Here is a 23,310-nt window from a genome sequence, read left to right as displayed (position 1 = left end):
GCTCGAACCTGCATTGGCAGGCAGATTCTTAGTCACTGCGCCACCAGGGAAGTCCCTGGATGGGATTTTAGAGGGTCCTTTCTTGGTGTGAGACATAGGAAGCCTGTGGTTCCCAAGGGGGTAGTGTGAAGTTGCTCTGAGGTCATGGGGTTCCAACCAGCTAGACTTTGGCTGCTTTCTGGGGCCTCCCTGAAGCCACAACACCGGCTTAGACTGAAACAGAGTCATAGAGTTGTTTACTTTTCTGAATTTATAAACCTTCTGCCTGTGTAGAGCCATAACTTACCATTGCAGGGTCAGTTGGGAGAACATGGAGGCTGATTTTTCTCCAGCTATATCCATAGGCACGACTTTCTGGGGTGTCTGTGCCTTGAACGAAGAGCTTACTGCTAAGGCTGAAGGTCATGTGTGTTTTCTCCGTTGATCTCATCATTGACTGTGTTAGTTTCCTATTGCTCTTGGGAGAGATGACCCCACACTTCCCGACTCGAACAATTCCACTCTGTTATCTTATAGTTCCAGAGGTTACAAGTCTGAGATGGGTCTCGCTGTGGCAGTGGGGCCGCCGCCTTTTCCAGAGGCTTTCGGGAGAAGCCACTCCTTGCCTCTTCCTGCTTCTAGACGCCTCCTGCATTCCCTGGCTCATGGCCCCTTCTTCCATCTTCAAAGCCAGCAGTACAGCATCTCTCTGATCATTCCTCTTTGGTCGCATCTCTCTCTGACCACAGCCTGGAGAGACTGCCCACTTTTTAGGGCTCAGGTGATTACATTGCCCCCCCCCCGCCCCCGCCACCCCAGTATCCAAGATAATCTCCCCGCCTCAAGATCCTTAACTTCATCGCATCTGCAGAGTCCTTTCTGCCACGCACGGTAACTTTGTCACAGGGCCCGGGGATGAGGGCATGGGACTTTCTGGGGGCCATTATTCTCTGGCTCCATTGACAGTCTTCAAGGAGACGTATTTCCTTTGTTTCTGTCTCTTCATTTGTTCCTCTGAACCCTGCAAGGTTTGTATATTTATTTAGTGTTTGCTGTTTGTCCCTTGGATGATTCAGAAGTCATGGAACTGTTTGCTGGTGTGCCTGCCTTTCGCTGAGGTGCGGCCACTGGATGAGTCTTGATTTATCTCTGAGCACACCCGGTTGTCTTCTGTCTTGGAGGGACCTGGGATTTTTGCTGCTGATCAAACACATTTGTATGTCTAGAGCCTCTCCTTCCCAAGAACTCCATAGTCGGTGGGTGGCCCTGCCACTGTGAGTTTGAGGGTCTCTCGGGGACTCTGACAGAACTGTTCCCTGGAGTTAGTGTCTCAGAGTCTGAGTCAGCTGTGGGCAAGACCACCATGATGTGAGAAGAGTGGGACCTGGCCCTCGGGACTTCAAAGATGCCATGTGTGCCTTTATGGGGACTGAGTTGGTGGGTTTGTGGCTCCATAAAAGAGTGGGGGAAGACAGGTGGGGGTAGGGACAGAAAAGTCATAATAATATCCACTTTTGTTAATCAGAATTTTGGTTCAGAAATATTTGGGGAGTGTGTTAGTCAGCTTTCTGCTTTGCTGATGATGTGTGACAAACAGCACCCCCACATCCAAAGGCTTACAGAAACAAGCACTTACTTCTTTACAGAATTTTTAAAAATTGAGGTAATGTTGGCTTATAACATGTCAGTTCTTTTTTTTTTTTTTTTTTTTTTGTGGTACACGGGCCTCTCACTGCTGTGGCCTCTCCCGTTGCGGAGCACAGGCTCCGGACGCGCAGGCTCAGCGGCCGCGGCTCACGGGTCCAGCCGCTCCGCGGCACGTGGGATCCTCCCGGACCGGGGCACGAACCCGTGTCCCCTGCATTGGCAGGCAGATTCTCAACCACTGCGCCACCAGGGAAGCCCAACATGTCAGTTCTATGTGTATAATACCGTATCTTGACATTTCTGTACACTGGAGCATGCTCACCACCGAAAGTTTAGTTTCCATCGAAAATATGGAATGCTTCATGAATTTTTGTGTTACCCTTGTATGGGGGCCATGCTAATCTCTGTATCTTTCCAGTTTTCGTATATGTGCTGCTGAAAAGAGCACCAGGCACTGACGTCTTGCTCACTGGTCCGTGGGTGGTGAGGTGTGGCTCTTCTGGGCTCAGCTGGGTGGGATCAGGGAGGCCTGGTCAGGCTCTGGGCTGGGTTTAAGACTGAGCTCCTAACCTCCTGAGGCTAGTAGCCTCTTGGGGCTTGTACTTCTGCCCCTCCTATCTGGTATAAGAAGCAGCCGAGCTGCATCACGCAGTCAACGTTTGAAACCTCTGCCTGTCCCTCCCACTGATGCTTGTTGACCAGAGCAAGTGACGTGGCCGGATCCCACATCCATGGGCTGAGGAGGGCTGTTCTGGTCGGGAGGTCATGCAGAGTCACACAGCAAAGGGGGCAAGAGGCACGTGTGTTAAGCGGCAAGAGGGAAGAGGTGGGATTGTGATACCTCCTGCCCTGTTGGTGTGTGGGAAGGAAGATGACCCCAGTGGACGAGACTGTTGTACCCAGAAAAATAGCCCCGTAGGTGGATGTTGGAAGCAGCAGGTGCTTGTGAAATATGTAGCTTCCTGGGTTCCATCTTAGAACAGGGGTTCTCAGCTGGGGAGGTGGTAGTGGGGGGAGGTGGGGGGGCAGGCGTGTCCCCCCGGGGACATTTGGCAACATCCGGAGACAGGCTGTTGCAGTTAACTAGGGGAGAGGGAGCTCCTGGCATCTCATGGGCAGAGGCCAGGGATGCTGCTCAGCATCTAGCGGTGCGCAAGACGGTCCCCCACAGGGAATTACCTGGGCTGGGTCCACGTGTGCCCAGGCTGAAGAGCCCCGCACACGTGCAGTTTCCAGGTGACTGTCGCGCACTTTGAAGTTTGAGTACCACGTCTCGCGGGACTGTCTCCGCTGGGAAGGGCAATGGGCAGTCCTTTCCATATAAAGACAAAGCCGTCCCGAGGAAAAAGGAGTTGTTTAATCTCTCAGAGGTGGCCTTGTGGAAGCAAGTTACAACCCAGGGGTCTTGGCTAGGTCTCTATGATTTCTGTGACTTACTCTCATTGGCTTTGTACTGTATTAATTCTTTAAGTTTTATTAATTTTTTTTTTCTTTTTTTGCTATTGCCCAGCCTAATAAATGGACCATTTATTTGGTGTTGGAAAATCTGTTTTTTATTAGGAGATTTCTATTATGAGCTTAATACTCTTCTTTTTCCAGGTGGCCTTTTGCCCACTGTTTCTCTGACGCACGTATTTTCTTCTTCCTTACCAGCGAGGCTGCAAGTGCTTGATAGCAGAGATCACGCCTTAGGTTTCCTTTCTGCTCTGCGCCGTAGCGAGCACGTGGTAATTATACGGTGTCCTTTGCGGCGCACTTGTGATGCATGGTTAAGGGTCGTTTATCACGTTTCCATGGACCAGCCTTTTATACCTTGCTGTAAATTCTGTTTCCAGTCTTTAGGGGCTGATGCTTAGTGTGTTGGCACCCGGTTGCTGTGTGGCCAAAAGAAAGTTTTGACCTCATTAGGGGAGGGAGCCGTGTCATTGAGAGGCTGACGGCCTCCTTCCTCCTCCCACACAAGTGTTGTTTTATTTTGGTGATTGAAATGTTGAGGGTATGAAAAAAAAATCAGGGTGTTTGACTTGCCGGGCGGACAAGCAGAGGACAGTGCTGGGAGTGAGCGAGCAAAAGCCTGTCTCTTCCCACCCGCGTCGTCGCGCACAGCAAACGGGTAGCGATTTTCTCCTAAAAAGCTGGCTGGGGAAGCGCTTGCTCTAGACGACGCTGTGTCACCTAGAATTGGCCATCATCAGATCAGCCAAGTATCACCTCTCGGGGCGACCAGCCAAGTTACGGAAATAACTTTGTTGTGCAGAACTTTCTATTTCTCTCTTTCGTTCTCTCTTTTCTCCTTCGGTTGAGTGCTGTTTAAATGACATGGTTCTCCTTGATTGTGTCTTTAGTACAGTAGTTGTGAGAGCAAGGCTTTTTTTGGTTCTTCCTGATTCCCTGTTGAGAAAAGACGTCTCCTGGCTTGTGGGATGCGGGCCGGGGGGAGGGTCAGGACCCACACAGACAGTTCCACCCTTCAACTGTCCTGTCCTTCAACTGTCCTTTTTTATTTTCATTTCATTTTTTAAAAATTGAGATATAATTGACATATAACTTATTAGCTGAAGGTGTGTAACATTATGATTTGATATATGTAAACATTGTGATAGGATCACCACAATAGGTTTAGTTAACATCTGTCATCACACGTAGTTACTCATTTCTTTTTCTTCTTTTTTTTTTTTTTTTTGTGGTACGCGGGCCTCTCACTGCTGTGGCCTCTCCCATTGCGGAGCGCAGGCTCCGGACGCGCAGGCTCAGCAGCCATGGCTCACGGGCCCAGCCGCTCCGCGGCACGTGGGATCCTCCCGGACCGGGGCACGAACCCGCGTCCCCCGCATCGGCAGGCGGACTCCCAGCCACTGCGCCACCAGGGAAGCCCCATTTCTTTTTCTTGTGATGAGAACTTTTTTTTTTTTTTTTTATAAATCTATTTATTTATTTATTTTGGCTGCGTTGGGTCTTTGTTGCTGTGCGTGCGGGCTTTCTCTAGTTGCGGCGAGCGGGGGCTACTCTTCGTTGCGGTGCGGGGGCTTCTCACTGCGGTGGCTTCTCTCGTTGCGGAGCACGGGCTCTAGGCGCGCGGGCTCCGGTAGTTGTGGCGCACGGGCTTAGTTGCACCGCCCGTGAGATGCATGTGGGATCTTCCCGGACCAGGGCTCAAACCCTTGTCCCCTGCATTGACAGGCATCGGATTCTTAACCACAGCGCCACCAAGGGAAGTCCCATGATGAGAACTTTTAAGATTTATTCTCTTAGCAACGTTCAGATACACTCTCCAGTATTGCTAACTATGGTCATGTGTATCACGTTGAATCCCCAGGACTTATTTATTTATTTTTTATTTATTTATTTGGCCACGCTGGATCTTAGCCGCACGTGTGGGATCTTTTGTTGCGGCCTGTGGGATCTAGTTTCCCGACCAGGGATGGAACTCGGGCCCCCTGCGTTGGGGGTGGGGAGTCGTGGCCACCGGACCACCAGCAGAGTCCCAGGACCCAGCTTATTTTATGGCTGGAGGTCTGCACCTTTGATGCACTTCACCCACACCCCCTCTCCCGCCCCCTCTGGCCATCACCGTGTGTCCTCTGTGCCTTTGAGGTGTCAGTTCTTCTTTACCAACTTGTCACCTGCCCTGTCACCTCCTTGACCGTGAGGACACCGGCTTGGTGTGTCTGACAAAGCAGATGACCTAGCAAGTCACACGTAGGGAAAGAGGAGATGCAAATGGAATTGTGTGAACTCAGTTAACATTATGTGAACTGAACAATGTGCAAGGCCCTGAGCTGCCACATGTCCACGTGCAAGTCCAGCAACGCCACCCGTTCTGCTGCCAAGCTTGGTAATTTTTCCAGCTGTCCTTTCGTCTGAAATACAGCTTACGTGAAAATGAGCCCATCCCTTGGAGCTTCGTGGTTAGGAAACTAGAGTCGGGTTTGGGGAAAGGGACCCTCACCTTGTTAGACCCGACACCCCGCCTCCCCTCAAGCGGCACCTGGACTGTTACGCATGGCGAACAAGTTGAGCTGAAAGGCACGTAGGAGGAAATGGAACTCGCCTTTCTGTGTGGCCTGCCCGCATCGGGACGTTCTGAGCCCCGACGCCTGTCTCACGGCAGAGCGTGATTCGTGTTGCCGTCGCTTACGGGGTAGGACGTTGTTGGGATTGGGGGCGGGCGGGTGTGTGTGTGAGTGCGCGACGCGGGGAGAGGGGCAGCCGGTGAGACCGTCGGGGATGCAAGCGAGGGGTGTGTTGCAAGGCGTGCTTTCCAGGACAGTCGGTAAGCTGTTGGCAGTAGGCTGAGTTTGTGACCTGTGACTCACACGGTGTGACTGAGGGAGATTCCAGCGGTCATTTACTTCCAGCCTTCTTCTTATTGGTGCCACGGGACAGTGTCCCCTTCGGCTTTCCAGAACACTCTCTAGGAACTCTTTATGCTCGATGGAGATGGTATTTCTCCTCTCGCTTCCCTGTGGTTCGAAGAACCGGGAACTGGCGTTATAAGCAGCCTCCGTGTTCCTTTGACGATTGTGTCATTTATCCGTGGAGAGTTGCCCTTGATCTGTCTTCCTGGCATCTGACTTCTCACAGGGTATCTGCCCTCTCGCTCCACCTGTGGAACACGTATAATGGGAAGTGAAGACTTTTAGAGGTAGCTGGGTTCTCCTGTTTGGAAATTGGGGTTATTTGAGCCAGTGCAAGTCAGTTCCTGACCTTATCCGAGTTGTACTGCATTAAATCAAAGAAGACCCATGTGACTGTAGGTTATAATTCTTTTTTTGGTCCGACACCAAGACTGATGTTTCCCTGGAAAGAGCCCTTGAATAGGAACAGAAAGATTGGATTTTAGGCCTAATGCTCTCGTTAACCACCCACGTGACACTGGCGCCAAGAGAATAAAGGAATCATCCTGTTTCTTCTGTCAGCTGATCACTTGGGCCACATGCTCTCCGAAAGGTTCCAGCGCACGATGTGATTGATCCATTTCCAAGACCGTCCTCAGCCCCTAGTTTGCGTTACTGGTATTATGGGGGGGGGGCGGGGGGGCGTGGCTCTGTCAGTCGCAGCGGCAAAAACTGTGTATCGTGAAACCCAGTGGCCAGAAAGCTGTCTTTGGAATGTTCTCTTGTCACCTGTTAGGGAATGCGCTGTACTAATTATGTCCCCTGGAACTTTTAATGACTAAACTGCCCTGAACAGGAACCAGGAAAGGCCCACCTTCCAGCAGATTCCATTCTGTGGGGTTGTCTTAGAATTGAGGTCTGAGAGCATTTCAAAAAAGCCATAGTTAAATTTTTTGTATTAAAATATTTAGCTTGAGAATCTTCATTGAAAATCAGTAATCTTTTGCAGATTTGTTTAAATAGGCTTTGGTGCCTTTTAAGAAGATTTCCTTCGTGGTTGCTGTGTTTGGTCCCTTCAGAATTTTGGTTAGAACAATTCTCCAGGAAAGCGTTCGTGTTAAACTGGTTCGCTGTTAGGATGGCTTACGTTACGGAAGAAGTTTCTACCTTTAGTCCTCTTTTTTCTGCTCGTTTGCTTTCTTGGAAACATTATCACATCTGTTCTTAGGGGAGTTATAAAAGAGGAAAAAAGAGTTCGCCCACCATGTTTTGTAACCAGCGTTGGCTTCCTGCCCCGAGTCCTGTGTTTTTGCCACCCTTGTCTCACTTCAGAGATGCCGACGGGGTCCAGAGCTTCGCTAGGAGCTCCTCCTGAGCGAGGTGCAGGCGTGCAAATGGAAGGGGGCGCGGCAGGGCTGCCTGCTAGGGCGGACGCGCTCCAGCGAGAGGGCAGGGGTTTTATCTCCGCTCCCCATCGCCTGTCATTTCCTTCTCTCTGGCTCCGGCTTTTTCCACCCGTAGCTGCCCTTGTTGTTTGTTTGGAACCAAACTTCGCCTGTACAGAAGGCCTGTGGGCAGAGGGCCTACTCGTGAAGTCGCTTAGCTTGCCCTGATGTGGTGAAGGGGTCATAAAGGGATGAGGACAGGGGAGAAGCTGAGCATGGGAGGGGCGCCCTTGTCATTCCATACAGGGATGTCTGTGGAATAGGAAGACACAGAAAAATGGTTTTAGGGTTTTTTTTTTAGGTCGAGTGGAGATTAGTGATGGCTGCGTCTTTTATGTGGCTTACGTCTATGCTCGGTTTTCCTCGTTCATGGTAGTTAAACGTGAAGTTGCTGAGACCTCATAGAAGCTTTGCTTCTAGGGGAAACAGAGGGTTGGGTTCCTGCAGGCCTCTGGTCACAATATTTTCATCTACCAATTGTTTCACGGGCGTTTCTGCTTCAAGACGCCTTATCGACTGTATGCTGTTGATTCACGCACGTTGAAGTGTCACGGTCGGCAGCGCCGTACCTCGTGCCTGAACCGAGCCTCTCCGACGCACGTGTTCCCTCCCTACTGCACAGCACAGCCGTCTTGCACTTCGGAACACCGGACGGCGCTGCGGCACCGTGCTTGGGGGCTGTTCTAAGCAGAGGTGTCACCAACAAAAGCACAGAAATGCAAAAAGTGTGGCCGTAAGTAGCCCACGGAGAGCACACTGGTGTACGGCCTGGGGGCTGAAACAAGAAGGTAGCGCGAGGCCTCATGCTGCCTGAGCTGGGAACGTGTGCACCGATCTGGGGTTGCAGGTAGATTTTAGCAAATAGGCAGATTCACGAATACTGTATCCTCAGATCATGAAGATTGACTCTGTGTGTATACACAGTGTGTGTCCCCGGGCATTAGATACGCACGCATACACAGGTGTCTGTTCTCAGGGACTTTAATGACCTGAAAGCAGTCAGCGTTGTAACACTGGGCGGGCCCCAGAGTTCTTTCGGGTTTTGGAGAAATCCGAACGAACCTTTTGGCCAACCTCGATAGTTGTGTCCTGTGGTCCTTCTGGAGATGCAGTGAGAGGTTCAAGTGTTTTAATGGGGGGGGGACAAAGGCCTGTGAGAGATAAATGGGGGACAGGACTGAGTAAGGAAAGCCTCAGGACCTTGACACGTATCTGATAAAGTTTGAGCCAGCCCCCCCCCCCGCCCCCCGCCCCCGTGAGCTCTGGAGTGGAGATTGCCTGATGGTTAGAGAGAAGTGGCCCTGCTCAGTCGTGGGGCTGCTCAGAACAGAGCCCTGGAGGATGGGCTGGTTCTTTGTTTCTTGAAAGGAGTAACTTTACATCTCCACGCTGGCACAGTTGTAAAGCAAATTTTGGACTTCAGTTTTGTATATTAAAAAATTATTTTGCACCCATATTAGGTTGAACGGAGCGGCATCACCATTTCAGATCAAAAGTCATCAAGTACTGGCAGTGTCTGATGGTCTAACCCAACAGAATCTTCTCAAGGTAGAATGATACTGTTTAAGGTGAGGATAACATCTATGTCTTAAATTGCTCGTTGAGAAAAACCCACTGTACCTCATCTGAAACCTGTTTTGACCCACCGTGGAAGCCAGTCCATGGCGTCCGGACTCCCGGATGATGCTTGGTTTTATCAGGACAGCCCCTCCCCCAAATGATGCTGGAAAGAGAGTCGAGGTAGCATGAGGAAGTGCTGCGTCTGTGTATATGTCTCAGGTTGTTTTAATCCGTGAACACAAGCTTTTCTGAGCAGCTGCTTCCTTTGCCTTCAGGTGTTGTGGGTTCTGGACACTGGAGCTCCGTCATTGAGTAGGTGTTTTAAGAACAAACGGCAGATTTACAATGACAGCTTCTGTGTTGATGGGAATATTCAGTGCCACTTGGTTGAACAGGTAACCACCACTGTGTCAAGTTAATAACTTCTCAACTTGGTCTTCAATTACACACAGTTCGTTTCATTAAAAATACCTAAGTGGTAAAGGATGGGTGGCTTCCAGTGGTGGTAGAGTCCGTTTTTAAAAATTGAAAGGAAGGTGCTTTGTTGTGATTTGCAGTTCATATAGATAAGTTCTGTAAGCAGTTTAGTTTGGTCTTGTCTGTTTCGGGTGAGATAAAGTGTGAGACTCTTTCTAATTAAAGTATAGGTGATTTACACTGTTGTGTTAGTTTCAGGTGTACAGCAAAGTGATTCAGTTTTTTATATATATTTATATGTATACACACACACACACACACACATTCTTTTTCATGTTCTTTTCCAGTATGGTTTATCACAGGATATTGAATAGAGTTCCCTGTGCTCTACAGTAGGACCTTGTTTTTTATCCATCCTATATACAGTAGTTTGCATCTAGTAATCCCAACCTCCAAATCCATCCCTCCCCCACGGCAACCACAAGTCTGTTCTCTGTGCCTGTGAATCTGTTTCTGTTTAGTACATATGTTCATTTGTGTCGTATTTTAGAGTTTCTATGGTATTTGCCTTTCTCTTTCTGACTTACTGCACTTAGTTTGAAAATCTCTAAGTCCATCCCTATTGCTGCAACTGGCATTATTTTATTCTTCTTTATGGCTGAGTAGCATTCCGTTTGTGTGTGTGTGTGTGTGTGTGTGTGTGTGTGTGTGTGTGTATGTGTATGTGTATGTGTGTATATATATATATACCACATCTTCTTTATCCCTTCATCTGTTGGTGGATATTTTGGTTGTTTCCCTGTCTTGGCTATTGTGAAGAGTGCTGCTGTGAGCATTGGGGTGCTGTGTGTCTTTTCAAATTATAGTTTTCTCCAGATGTATACCCAGGAGTGGGATTGCAGGGTCATACGGGAACTCTAGTTTTAGCTTTTTGAGGAACCTCCATACCCTTTTCCGTAGTGGCTGCACCAACTTACATTCCTGCCAACAGTGTAGGACGGTTCCCTTTTCTGCACACCCTCTCCAGCATTTATTGTTTGTAGACTTTTTGATGATGGCCATTCTGACTGGTGTTAGGTGATACCTCACTGTATTTTTTTTTTTTTTTCGGTACGCGGGCCTCTCACTGTTGTGGCCTCTCCGGTTGCGGAGCACGGGCTCCGGACGTGCAGGCTCAGCGGCCACGGCTCACGGGCCCAGCCGCTCCGTGGCACGTGGCATCTTCCCCGACCGGGGCACGAACCCGCGGGCAGGCGGACTCTCAACCACTGCGCCCCCAGGGAAGCCCCTCACTATAGTTTTGATTTGCATTTCTTTGATAATTAGTGATGTTGATCATCTCTTCGTGTGCCTGTTGGCCATCTGTGTGCTGAGACCCATTCTTTAAAAGGCGTTTGTCCTCACCTGCAATCCTAGGTGCAGGGTCCTTCAGCCAGATAGTCTCCAGGAGCACAGGAAGCTGTAGTTGGGTGAGGTTGGTTTTGTTGACCTGTTTCGTTGAGGGGACCGTGGGGACATCTCAGTCACAGGGTGCTGAGAAGACCTTAAAAGAGTTGGGCAGGGTTTAAGGAATCGGGTCCCTGTCTGGGATTAGTGGTCTCTGAATTGTTTATGTTCCCACAGGAGAAGGCTGCAGCCTTGTCGTGAGTGCCAGGCCAGCTCCCCGCTGCCAGTGGCCGCTTTTCTGTATTGCTTACGCATGCATGATTGAGAGAGACTAGATGGGTGATTGATTGGGTGGGTGTGTGCTTCTTAATGATCACTCATTTTTAATACCATGCATTGTAACAACTGGACGGGGTCCTGGTGTCACCTGTTAGCTTTGGATGCTGGTGGAAGGCTGCCTTAATTCCTGCAGCGCCTTGCCGGGCCGGGGGCAGCTGCGCATGACTCAGCATTATGGACCGGCGGGCTGAGTGGCGGTTGAGTTGTAATGTTGGCCCTTGTCCGTGGTTTATGTTTTAGAGTTTCGGGCGTATTCTTTTTGATGCTTTTGTGAATGATATTAATTTCGTTTTCAGATTGTTCACGTCAAGTACTTGCAGGATATTACGTTTTAAGGCAGAAGGAGACCTTTTTTCCTGCTAGTTACAGAAAGAGATTTTTTTTTTCCTGGTTCGCGGCCTGTGTCTGTGGCCCTGAGTTTTTAACGACCAGGAAGACCTTCTGAGGATTCATTGGCTTCCTTTGGGTTTGCCGCTTTTCAGTTCTTCAGAGCACCAGTAACAGAGACTGTGTTCGATTTTTTAAAAATGTATTTAGGTAATTTTCATTGAAAACGATTTATTTAGGTTGATGATAGATCACAAGGAGCTGCAGAAATAGCGCCGAGAGGGCCTGTGTGCGGTCACCGGGGCTCCTCCAGCGGTGACGTCTTACCCAAGCTTAGAGCAACAGCGAAAACGAGACCCGAGTGCAGCGCAGTACGGTGACCTCATCCCCAGGCGCTACTGGGAGTTCACCCGTGTCTGCGTGCACACCCTTGTGGCTCAGAGAGGGGCACGAGTGACGTCTTCTCTTGCAGAACTGCAGTGGGGCATAAATCGAGCTGAGGGGATGCAGTGAGTCGAGGCCGTTAAACAAGCACCCGTGAGAGATCCCCTTGACTTCCTGGGCGGCCGAAGTGGACGGGGCAGGTGGCAGCAGCCCCCCTGGAAGGCAAGAGGAGGCTTTGGGTGGTTAAAATCCAGATGCAGGCGGTGCCTGAGCCCCGTGTGGGGCATATGCTCCTTTTGTTTTCAGTGCTCAGATGAGAGGAACCGTTTCCCCTTCAAGCTCCAGGCAGACTGATGGAGAATATAATGGGGAGGAACCCGCCCCCCCACCAGCTTGTCCATCACAGCCCGAAAGCGCTGGCCCCGGATTCCGTTCCTTAATCAGTTCCCGTACCCCTTTTTTTTGTAAACGGGTGGGGCCGCCTCTTTTCTCCCCTTCGGTGAGGGTAGTTATTGTGTTTGGTGTTACCCACCCCACCTCGACCTCACTTTGGAATTTCTTTCTTCTCTTCCCTTTGGCCGGTTTGCCGCGTGTCTGGCTGGGAAAGTGGAGACGTAAGCTGAGCGGGTGACGGCCGTGAATCTCCCGCCGCGTGGCACGTGGCCGAATGATTTTTCTTTCCCGCCTCTCTTGCCGTGAGGGTGGCGAGTTGGAAGTGGCCGGTGGTGGTCCCGAGACGCCCCGGAGTTGTGTGACCCTCTGTTGGGGGTGGTGGCAGCACTTCAGCTCCAGAGCCGCGTTGCGGCGTGTTCCCCGCGAGCTGCTGCTCGGGAGCTCAGGACAGTCGCTTGCGGTCTGGACCTCGAGAGGCTCCCGTGAGTGAGGCGCGGGGTGAAATTGCAGAAGCTGTGGTGGCTTATGGAAACCGGAGCCGGGCTGCCGTAGCGGCTCGCCCGCCTGAGGTGTGATGAGATGGGGAAGTTAGCTGCGAGGGCCCGTTGGCGCCAGGGAGCGCGGCAGACACTGCCCAGCAGAGGCTTGCGGGCTGAACAAAAAAGGGTTCGGGTCGTCAGAACCGGGGGTTTGGGGAGTGACTGCTGAGGGAGGGGGTCCGGGGCTGCTTCTGGGGATATAATGCACACGTTCCAAGGTCGATTGTACTGATCATGGTTGCACAGCTCTGTGAATATAGTGAAAGCAATTGAACTCTATACTTCCGACGGGCGAGTTGTGTGGTATGTGATCTGTATCTCAATAAAGCTGCTTTACAAAGGCTTTGGAGCCGCTTTCATACTCGGAAGCTTGCTCTGAAAATAAGTCACGTGATCTCGCGTGGTGGTAGAAGCTCCCCGTGCGTGGACCTGGTGGCACTTTGCGTGTGGGAAGAGCAGTTTCGGAGCGATCAGTTCCGGGACACGTGTCCCTGTCTGTTACCTGTACTCCACCACCGTTAAGAACCAGGCGTCCGCGGTGAGCGGGCAGAGTGTGGCCGATGTCAGAGGAAGTGGGGCGCTGCCCTCTCTGTTGTATATTTTCCCTTTTCTCGCCCTCCTTGGCCTCCTCCCCTCCCCCAGACAACAAACAAACAGCCAACCGAGAGACGGCGTGAGATGGGGATGTGGCATGGCTGAACGGCTGCCTCCTGTTAGAAGAATGCGTATGTACGGGAGGGAACATGAAGCCAACGTACAGCAGTCCACCCTTTCTCAAGGGCCAACATAGAGACAAAGATGCAGGTAGCAAAGGGCAGACTCGTAATGCGTCCTTCTGACTCCTGAGAGGTAAGGAGAATTTTGAAAACGGCAGTATCTCAAGTCACTCTCTTCACCTTGGCTGAAACTGACATAGGTGGTTTTCCTTCCTTGAGCAAAAAGGGAAATGTGTACAGTGCACGTGCTGCGGATGGGTGACCTCTCTCTGTGTCGATCTCCGCGGAATCTTGCTTGGAGGTGAGTAGAAGTGCGTCGCTCTAAGTAATGTGAACTATTTCTCCATTCACGAACGGAGCTCAGTAAAAAGCACATCCAGGTGGTCATTTACTATTTCCTAACACTCAGCGATTTTACCATGAGCTTTGTAGAATTGGCCCGGTGCGTAAGCCAGTCACGGAAGGACTGAAATTGCCCAATTGCCTATCAGGTTAAAGAAACCATCAGCACTTAGTCTCCTAAAGAAACGTTGTCTCAACAGCAATCTTTTGCTATTGTTGCTGCACGTGGTGACATGTCTTTGTTGCAAGCTGTACATGCTACACAGTGGTGAGGGAGAGCTGAAGATAGAGGCCAGGGACTGAGATGGCCGGGTGAAGAGCAGTGCACGAGGAAGTGGCCCAGGAGAGTGGGAGAGAGGGCCCCCCTGGTGGAACCGGCGCTCGCTCCTTTGTGTGTTTGAGAGTTTAACCTGCAGGAAGGGGATTTCTTTGTGACTTTGTGACTTTCCCGCATGTTGAAACCTGAGTGGCCTGTCCTGCCTTTGACCTGTGCTGTTTGGACTGTGGCTTCATTCACAAGTACCTGGTTCATTCTCAGTGCCAGGGTCACATCGCTAGGTTGACACCTGAACCTGAACTTTGGGGCTTGAATAGGGATGTAACTGAGCCTCGAGGCGGGGGTGGGGTGGGGGAGAGGGCGGGAGATAAGGATAAAAATCGTTCCTCTTGGACCTGTGGCTTTTTGGGTGCCCGCCGACCGCAGGGCAGTGTCCTGGGTACTTTCTGCAGTTGCTTTTGAGCCTGCGCAACGAATCCAAATCCAGAAAGGCTCTTCCTGTTTTGCAAGTGGGGAAGCTGAGGCCAGGGCAGTGACGTACCAGGTCTACCACTTGGAGCTGGGACTTCAGAGCCCACGCTGCCTTCCAGGGCCGCACCGTGCTTCTCAACAGGGGAAGGGTTTCACCCTGCATTCGTCACACTGTTCGGTCTTAGCACTCTGCAGGGAGTCTCGGGAGTCGTGGGGTGCGGGCCGGTGGCCAGACGCCAGGGTTGTGTACGTGGGAGCCCTGGAAAAATGACGGTGTCCGATTCCGCAAACATCTCTTGAGCCAAAGCTTGAGATAGGCTTCCTTGAAGGCAGGGGCCAAACTTGGCCTGCCACCTGTTTTCGTACAGCCTGCGAGCTAAGAATGGTTTTATATTTTTAAACGGCCAAAAAAAGAATAGTGTTCTGTGACACATGAAAATGATATGAAATTCAAAGTTTTCTTGGAACCCAGCCACACCCACTCATTTCGATACTGTCTGTGGTTGCTTATTCCCTACGCAGGCTGTTGCAACAGAGACGCTCCGGCCCCTGGAAGCCTGAAGTATTGACTCTCTGGCCCTTTCCAGAACCAGCGCGTGATCCCTGCCTGTTCTGAGGCCCATGCCACCTCCCTGGTGTGACCCCCCACTTCCTCCTCTCTCCTGATCTAGTCTTCATTTGCACCCTATTCTCATCTAACCTTGCTTGCTGGAGCCTGGTATTCCACAATTAGAGAGTCATTTGTTCGACATGAAACTTTGTCCCATTGAGAATCCTGGGAGTCCCAGGAGAGGTAATACATTAAGCTCTACCAGTCGTTTATACCACAGGGTTGGAAGGGCTTGGTGCTGGCTTTGTCGGAGCGGAGCAGGGCTGTGGCATAAAAGGAAGGGGGTACAGGGCGCTCCTGTGCTTGGTGGGAGAAGAGGGGGCGTCGGGCCATCCAGAAGAGACCTTTGTCCACGTCCTGCTTTTTCTGCACCCCCACCAGCTCGGTCCCCCCGAGGCTGGCAGTGTTGGTGGACAGAGGCCACAGCCAAGCGCCTCTTCTCCCCGCAAGACGCCCTGCCCGCCGTGGGCCCGGGTGACGGCTGCACGTCTCCGCTGCTCGGAGCGGAGTTGTCAGGCAGGGCCCACGGCTAGGAGGTGGTGGCATTTGGCTTGCCCAGTCTTCTTCCTGTCCCCTGGTGCTAACTACATTCCAGTGCCTTCTGTGGAAAGCTTGGCTTGACATGCTAAGCGGGGGGTGACCCATTTCTTGCCTTTTTACCCGCTGTTTTTGACGGCTGCTTCTCTCGAAGCCTAGACGACAGTGAAAATATGGGGAAGATGCAGTGTGCTAATTCCTGTCTTGCCCGTAGTAGCTGGTACCCCATACACGGGAAACCCCCCCCCACTTCCCCCAGCAACAGCATAGGGTGGTTCAGATGCTCGGCCTTGGGGCGTACGCTCGTCACACTGTGGTGTGCTGCTTGGGTGTCTCTCGTGGCCGGTTTACATTTCAGTTCCGTTTGCAGGCTTTACAAGGCCGTTCTGGACCGGCTGGGAACTTGATCGTAGTTTTGTAGCATTGTTTCTAGGAGAAAAACATTTCTGAGTGAGAAACCAATGATGCCTTGGACAGTATCCCATCTGTAATTTGGAGGCCGCGCTACTGTCACGATTTCTTCTTTACACTTGTCTCGTTTTGACGTGCACGGCGGGAAGCCGGAGCGTTCCATTAGCTGTGGTGTCCAGGGCGGCTTGTTTCCTCCGCAGTTCTTCTGTATTCGTTCTAGATTTGTCAAACCCTTATGACAGCGTGGTGGAGGCATCTCCGTCTTCTGGTTGGGAGTGGCAGGGAGAGGGGGCTGGGAGAGGGGTTAAAATTAGCCAGAATTTAAAAGCAACAGTGACAGCCCAGATCATTTTTCCCGTTAACCTACTTTGAAAGCTGCCAGAACGGTGGTAGAGTGGAAATTCTCTGGTTTCTCTTGTCCTCCTCTGGTAAGATCTAAAAATAACTTAAGGAGGAGCTGGGCACATGGCCCTTTGATCTCCTTGGCCTGGGATGTGTCTGGTTAGGAGCAGAGGCTCCCAGGGACTCGGCGTTCTTCAGCCAGTGTGCGGGGCCGGGGCCGGAGACGGTGGGTGGGGCCGCTTCCTGCGATCTTCCTGGGTTTGTCCCCGCTTTTCCACTTCTTGCTTCTCTACATATTCTCTCTGCACCCCTTCCCTTTACGTCCCACCAGCTGGAGCCACGTGTACGGAAGACTGGAGCAGGACAGATCCCACCTTTATAGAGAGCGGTTGGACTGGATTTGTTAGCTGTTTTATTGAGGGCCTCCTGTTCCAGAATAAGTAGAACAAATATTTGACTCCCAGAGGCCCTGTGGTGTAGACGGGGCACACGATGGCGGGATTGGATTTCACCGCGTGGTGGAGGTGTCGGGAGTGCCCTGGGGCGTGGGGGTGGGGTTGCATCAGCCGAGAGCGGGTGAAATGGCCTGGAACCAGGGGCAGCGCTGAGGTGGAACCCCCCGTGGAGGAGAGTGCCCGTAGGAGCCCACGGAGTCAGAGGGGTGGGAGGAGGAGCCAGAGAGCCAGGGTTGTCCGGGCTGCGGGGGCGGGATTTGGCACGCAGTGGCTGGGGGTGACTGGTGAGAATCCAGCAGGTGTGGTTTCCAGGGTAGGAGCAAGTGAGTCTGCAGCTGAAGATGGAATCTGTGCCGTGACGGGTGAAAGGCTGGAGGCAGTGCGTGCACGTGTCTCGGGGGGAGAGGTCCAACCTCAGAGGTCAGGGGAGAAGGGCAGCCTTTGGGAGGGACGCCAGTACGGGGGAAGGGGTTTTTAGTGGGGGGAAGACGTGGTGTTTGGGCGGAAGCTAACAGGAAGTGAGAGGTTCGGGAGGTGAGATAAAGGACGGGGGCTGTAGTTCTTTGCCTTGGAAAAGGAGTAGTGGGGGCATTGCTTTGGGGACAGATGAGAAGGTGGTAAGTGCGGAGACTCTGGGAGCAGAAAGGAAGATGATTCCTCTTCAGAGTTTTACCAAGGTGAAGGTCTTGGTTTTCTAAGAGAACGGGGGGTCCTGACTCAAGGGAAGCCAGAGATGTTAGGATCAGCTGATGCAGGAGACACATTAGGCTTTCAGACTGTCCTTGGGAGCAGAGGGCGTGAGCTTGGGCTGGGGACCTTGGCAACCTCTCTTCTTCCCGCCTCACCCCCTCCGCGGACACCAACCCTACTCGGAATCGTAAGCGCCCCGTTTTATCTACCCTAGGTGAGGCTTGGCGTTATGAGGTTATTTGAACTCATTGGTTTGGCTTTTAAAAATCGACGGATTGGGCTTCCCTGGTGGTGCAGTGGTTGGGAGTCTGCCTGCCGACGCAGGGGACACGGGTTTGAGCCCTGGTCCCGGAAGATCCTGCGTGCTGCAGAGCAGCTGAAGGAAGACCCAACGCAACCAAAAATAAATACATTTTTTAAAAAATCGATGAAAAAATAAAATTTTAAAAAATGCTAAAAAACACCCACCTCACTTTAAGGGCTTCCCCGGTGGCGCAGTGGTTGAGAGTCCACCTGCCGATGCAGGGGACGCGGGTTTGTGCCCCGGTCCGGGAGGATCCCACGTGCCGCGGAGCGGCCGGGCCCGTGAGCCGTGGCTGCTGAGCCTGCGCGTCCGGAGCCTGCGCCCCACAACGGGAGAGGCCGCGACGGTGAGAGGCCCGCGTACCGCAAAAAAAAAATAAAATAAAAAAAAACATCGATGGATTGAAGCATAAACCAGGGCAGACTGAAAAGGATTGCTTGAAGATGGTCTTGCTGAGCTCTCTCCAGTGGAGCTTCCTGCCGTGATGAGGTGTTCTGTATCCACACTGTCTAGTATGAGAGCCACTGGCCATGTGTGGCTGTGATTTGTCTGGGCTTCTAATGAGAGGGCAAGATGAGGAGGGCTTACTTATCTGTTTTCTTATTTAATTAAATTAATTAATTTATTTATTTTTGGCTGCGTTGGGTCTTTGTTGCTGCACGTGGCCTGTCTCTAGTTGTGGCGAGGGTGGGGTTCTCTTCGTTGCAGTGCGCGGGCTTCTCATTGCGGTGGCTTCTCTTGTTGCGGAGCACGGACTCTAGGCACGTGGGCTTCAGTAGTTGTGGCTCGCGGGCTCTACAGCACAGGCTTCAGTAGTTGTGGCTCGCGGGCTCTACAGCACAGGCTTCAGTAGTTGTGGCTCGCGGGTTCTAGAGTGCAGGCTCAGTAGTTGTGGCGCACGGGCTTAGTTGCTCTGTGGCACGTGGGGTCTTCCCGGACCAGGGAGCGAACCCGTGTCCCCTGCGTGTCCCCCTTCCCCACCAGGGAAGCCCACGAGGGCTTATGTAAATGTCTGAGTGGGATGGTCTGTCAGCGGAGCCTCCAGGGGCCGTGGCTTGGGTAAGGCTGAAAGTGGCTGGTGGGGAAGTGGCCGGGGCAGGGGGAGGGCAGAGGAGTAGTTGGGGCGGGGGGGGAGGAGTCTAGGTGCTCACGGCCCCCATGAACCAAAGCTGGGCTAACTATATTTTACTTGCTTCTATTGATATTTCTTCTTACTTATCAATTATGCTGTAAACTACAGGAAGTTTGGGACTATGCGGTTTTCCTGCTGAGCCTGGGAAAGTGATGCGCCCCGGCAGCCTTTTGCCAGGTCTTCGCTAATGGATCACTGGAGGCCGTCTCTGATGACAAGTACTGGGGAGATGGCTTGATCTCCTTGGGTTAGGGAGGGCAGGAGAACTTCTCCACGCCAGAAACACCTCCTCCATTTAACTCACTTGCTCGCCTCGCATCTTTAAATATCAGCTCTTGTCAAGCCCTCCTCCTCTCTGTTGACATTTAGCCTTCAGAAAGGAAAAGGCCATCTCAGAGTTTCCATCTGTGAGCAGGGGTTTCTGAACACGTTGAAAACGTGGGCCTAATTTTGTGAGCGCAGTAAGAATGCGTGTGGTTTGGGATCTGTTAGAAACCGTAGGCTTTGTAAGGAAACACAGCCTCTCGCACCTCTATCTTCTGCAGACTCCCTAATGCCTTCAGTCTAGCGCTGCAAACACAAGCAGAGCATTATGAAACATCAGCAAAACGCTGTGCTTGATCCGCTAGCTTCTCGCTCTATTTCTGTCTTTCTCCCCCTCATCACACTTCTTCAGAGCACAGCTCCACGCGCCCCTGCCTTTCCCCTCTCAGCCCACACTCTCCTGGACCACGTGCAGTCTGGCGTCCGCCCCCCAGGCTCTGCCAGCGCCCTCCCCGGGGCCCCTCCCTGCGCCCGCCAGCTGCCCGAGGGGCTCCCCAGAACCCCGGTGTTCAAGCAGCAGTGCCGGGGAGGCACTGCCGTGAGTCCCCACTCGGCGCTCCTGACTTCAGACTCCTGCGCCCAAGGCTCTGAACAGCTTCCTTGTTTGTGCCCTTCTCAGAGACCAGGATCCCACACTCTCTTTTCTGTGTATGGACCCCCTTCAGCTGTCCATCGAAGCCTCGGAGGCACCTCAGAGTAGGATTTTCAAATGCATTAAAAGATAGATAGGTTAGCAAAGGAAGCAGTTACCAGTACTGTCACAAACAGAATTCCTACGTGCTGTTACCCTCCTGCTCTCTTCCTTATTTTGTGGTGGTGAAACATACCTGATGTGAAATGTATCACCTTTTACCCATTTGGTGGCGCACAGTTCAGTGACATTAGTGCCCTCCCGTTATTGTGCGGCCATTACCGCCATCTGTCTCTGGAACTTGTTCATCTTCTCTGCTGAAAGTCTGTCCCCGTTAAAGACTGACTCCACGTGCCCACAGCCTCAGCCCCTGGCCCCCGCCACTCTACGTTCGGACTCTGTGAATCTGACTGTTCTAGGTGCGTCCTGTCAGTGGAATCATACAGCATTTCTCCTTTTAGGTCTGTTTATTTCACTTGGCATGATGTTCTCAAGGTTCAGCTCTGTTGTAGCCTGTGTCAGAATTTCCTTCATTTTTAAGGCCGAATCATACTCCACTGTATGGATAGACCACATTTCGTTTATCCACTCATCTGTTGATGGACATTTGGGTCCCTTATACCTTTTGGCTATTGGGAATAATGCTGCTATGCATCTGAGTGTACAGACATCTCTTTGAGACCTGCTTTCGATTCTTTTTTTTTTTTTTTTGGCTGCGTTTGGTCTTTGTTGCTGCGCGCGGGCTTTCTCTAGTTGCAGCGAGCAGGGGCTACTCTTCGTGGCGGTGCGCGAGCTTCTCATGTTATGGAGCACGGGCTCTAGACACACAGGCTTCAGTAGTTGTGGCTCACGGGCTCTAGAGCGCAGGCTCAGTAGTTGTGGCGCAAGGGCTTAGTTGCTCCGCGGCATGTGGGATCTTCCCGGACCGGGGCTCGAACCCATGTCCCCTGCAATGGCAGGCGGATTCTTGACCACTGCGCCACCAGGGAAGCCCTCAATTCTTTGATAGGTGGTTTTTGAACATTTTAAATAGCACTGTCTAGCAGTGGCTTTAACCGCCGCCATCATTTCCAAGTAGTGGTGAGTGTCAGCAGTATTTTGAAGTACCTGAGGCATCTGTAACCTGGTGTGAAAATGTCTGCAATTCCTATTGGTGAGAATCTTGGGGGTCTGCTGTTTCCACAGAGGCTTGTTGCCTGCGTTTCTCACGGAGTTAGGTGAAAGGTTAGTGAAAATAAAGTTGTTGCTTCCCCTCCCCACGCAAAACCCATCCAGATTCACTGACCCCGTTGAACTTCGGCCTGCACATAAATTCCAGCCAAGTTGGGAGACTGACTTTCCCGGAACCCATGTGAAACTTTCCACCTCTGACGCTGCGGAGACCGCACCCCTCTGCTCTGTTACCCCCAACTAATATCCCACCTACCGAAAATGCTTGCTTGGCTGTGGCTTCTTCCTCTCACCCACTCATTTATTCATTCATTCAACAGGTAGTTGGTCAGCTCTGTGTGATGAGTGCTTCCCTAGGTACTGGGGATTCACAGCGGTGAGGGGAACAGCTGAGGTTCTTGTTGCCGAGGTGTGCACAGCCCCACCGGAGAGGGGGAGGAGAAGCCCGTATGTGCACACAAAGATGACAGGACCTCAGCAGTGAAGAGCATCACGAGGAAATCCAGGCAGCTGTGAAAGTCTGTGTCTTCATTAGTCACAGGGGCGGGGGCGTTTAAGATGGGGCCTGAGGAATGAGTGGAGTGGGAAGGGATGCCTGGCCAAGGAAGAGCTTATGCAAAGGTCCTGAGGTTGGCCAGGAGTGGACGAGCAGAGGAGAGGGAGCCTGGCCAGGGCCCCTTGGCCGTGCCTCTGTGAGCTGAGTTAGGCAGTCAGCTCTCAGCCTGGAGTATCGGGCGGCGTCGGTGGAGGGGAATGCCAGGTTGAGGTGGGCCTTGGCCTCTCAGTGGGGAAGCGTCTGGAGGAAGTCGACAGCGAAGTGGGTTGACGGATGGCACCCACTAGAATATTCTAGAGGAGTGGTTACTTGACCCAGGGGGTGGTGCAGGACACGGGCAGGAGGGTGTCAGTTAGAGACCAGACTCCGGGGTTCATTAGGTTTGTTGATTTCTGTCGGCTCCCCTCTCCCCTCACTCCCCTTCCAGTGAAACCCATAGCACTCTGTTCCGCTTCTGCGCTTACATTCTTGTCTTCAGGTGTATTCCTTGTGAATTCCTATTAGACTTGCGGGCAGAGACTTAGCTGTACTTGGTTTGAGTATTTAAGATATTATCCTTAATTACTGAAGTGAATGTATGCTTTTTTTTTTTTTCCCCCTGGACCCTGCATTCCTAGGTGTTAGGACAAATTTCCCAGTGAGAAAAGTGAAAACATAGCTATAACTTGTAACAGCAGGTACTGTGGGGAATGTGTGAGTCTGAGCTCCCGTCCGAGGCCTTCCCGAGAGTATCTAAGTGGGGTATAATTGTTTAATAAGGAGACAGTTTTCACTGAGATTTACATTATAGAGTTTGCTTTTTAAAAAGAAATTATCTGGATTTTAGTGGAAAAACTATATAGTCTTCTGAGTGTGTGTTTTGCCTTCGGTTGTGTTGTGAGAGCTGATTACGGTCAGGAGGAAGTAACCCATTTCGTCTGTAATATAAACGCGTCTCGGTCTTTAAAGTGTGCGTGACCCATCAAACAATGCCGACCAGGCTGCGCTTACAGCCATTACATCGGGGAGATATTTTAGCGCGTGTACCCGCTCTCTGTAGTTTTCCTTGTGCACATGGGGTAAGTAATTTTTCCCAGAGAGACTTTGGGTTAAAACAAGGCCCAGTCCTGTTTGAAGTGCAGGCTGTTTTGGCTTTATGTTTCCTCTTTCTGCCCGAGGGGGTTGAATGCTGAAGGATTTACTGAGGTGAGTGCATGCGGGGACATTCCTGCCTTATTTTTCCTTCCAGTTCTGTTTCCTGTGGAAGAAATAAGAGTAACGAATGCGACGTGGTTCAGAATGGTGTGTGTGTGTGTGTGTGTGTGTGTGTGTGTGTGTGTGTGTGTGTGTGTGTGTGAGAGAGAGAGAGAGAGAGAGAGAGAGAGAGAGAGAGAGAGAGAGAGAGAGAGAGAGAGAGAGAGAGAGAGAGAGGGAGGGAGGGAGAAAACAGTCTCTTTGTAAAGTCCAGCCAGCTCCCAGCAGAAGTCTGGCTCTGGGAGCTTTACTGAACTTCTCCCCGCCCATTTTGGGGTGAGAGGTACAGATGAGTTCAAACGAAGCACACAGAAGTGGCGGAAGAGACCATGCGCTTTTGTAGGTGATGCCGCTGT

At 51.7% G+C, this 23,310-nt stretch overlaps 1 protein-coding gene and 1 non-coding gene across 8 annotated transcripts in view; one reads left to right on the top strand and one right to left on the bottom strand.

The window, feature by feature from the left end:
- The window catches only part of TBL1X (transducin beta like 1 X-linked), a 226,338-nt gene that overhangs the window by 18,156 nt on the left and 184,872 nt on the right, over positions 1-23,310 (top strand). Inside the window, exon 1 of one of the 7 annotated variants that reach the window (XM_067022994.1) lies at positions 8,958-8,976. The exons of the other annotated variants lie outside the window; for them this stretch is intronic. The gene's annotated coding sequence lies outside the window, so the exon portion shown is untranslated. Of the gene's footprint in view, positions 1-8,957; positions 8,977-23,310 lie in introns of those variants that run through there. 7 annotated transcript variants of the gene reach the window in all.
- LOC131749043 (U6 spliceosomal RNA) lies at positions 1,971-2,074 on the bottom strand. The gene has a single exon (XR_009333163.1). It is a non-coding gene; the product is annotated as a U6 spliceosomal RNA (small nuclear RNA).

This window comes from Kogia breviceps, chromosome X, assembly GCF_026419965.1.
Source record: "Kogia breviceps isolate mKogBre1 chromosome X, mKogBre1 haplotype 1, whole genome shotgun sequence".
Classification (NCBI taxonomy): Eukaryota; Metazoa; Chordata; class Mammalia; order Artiodactyla; family Physeteridae; genus Kogia; species Kogia breviceps.
Note: the sequence above shows the minus strand (reverse complement) of the source record. Positions and strands in the feature narration are given on the sequence as shown.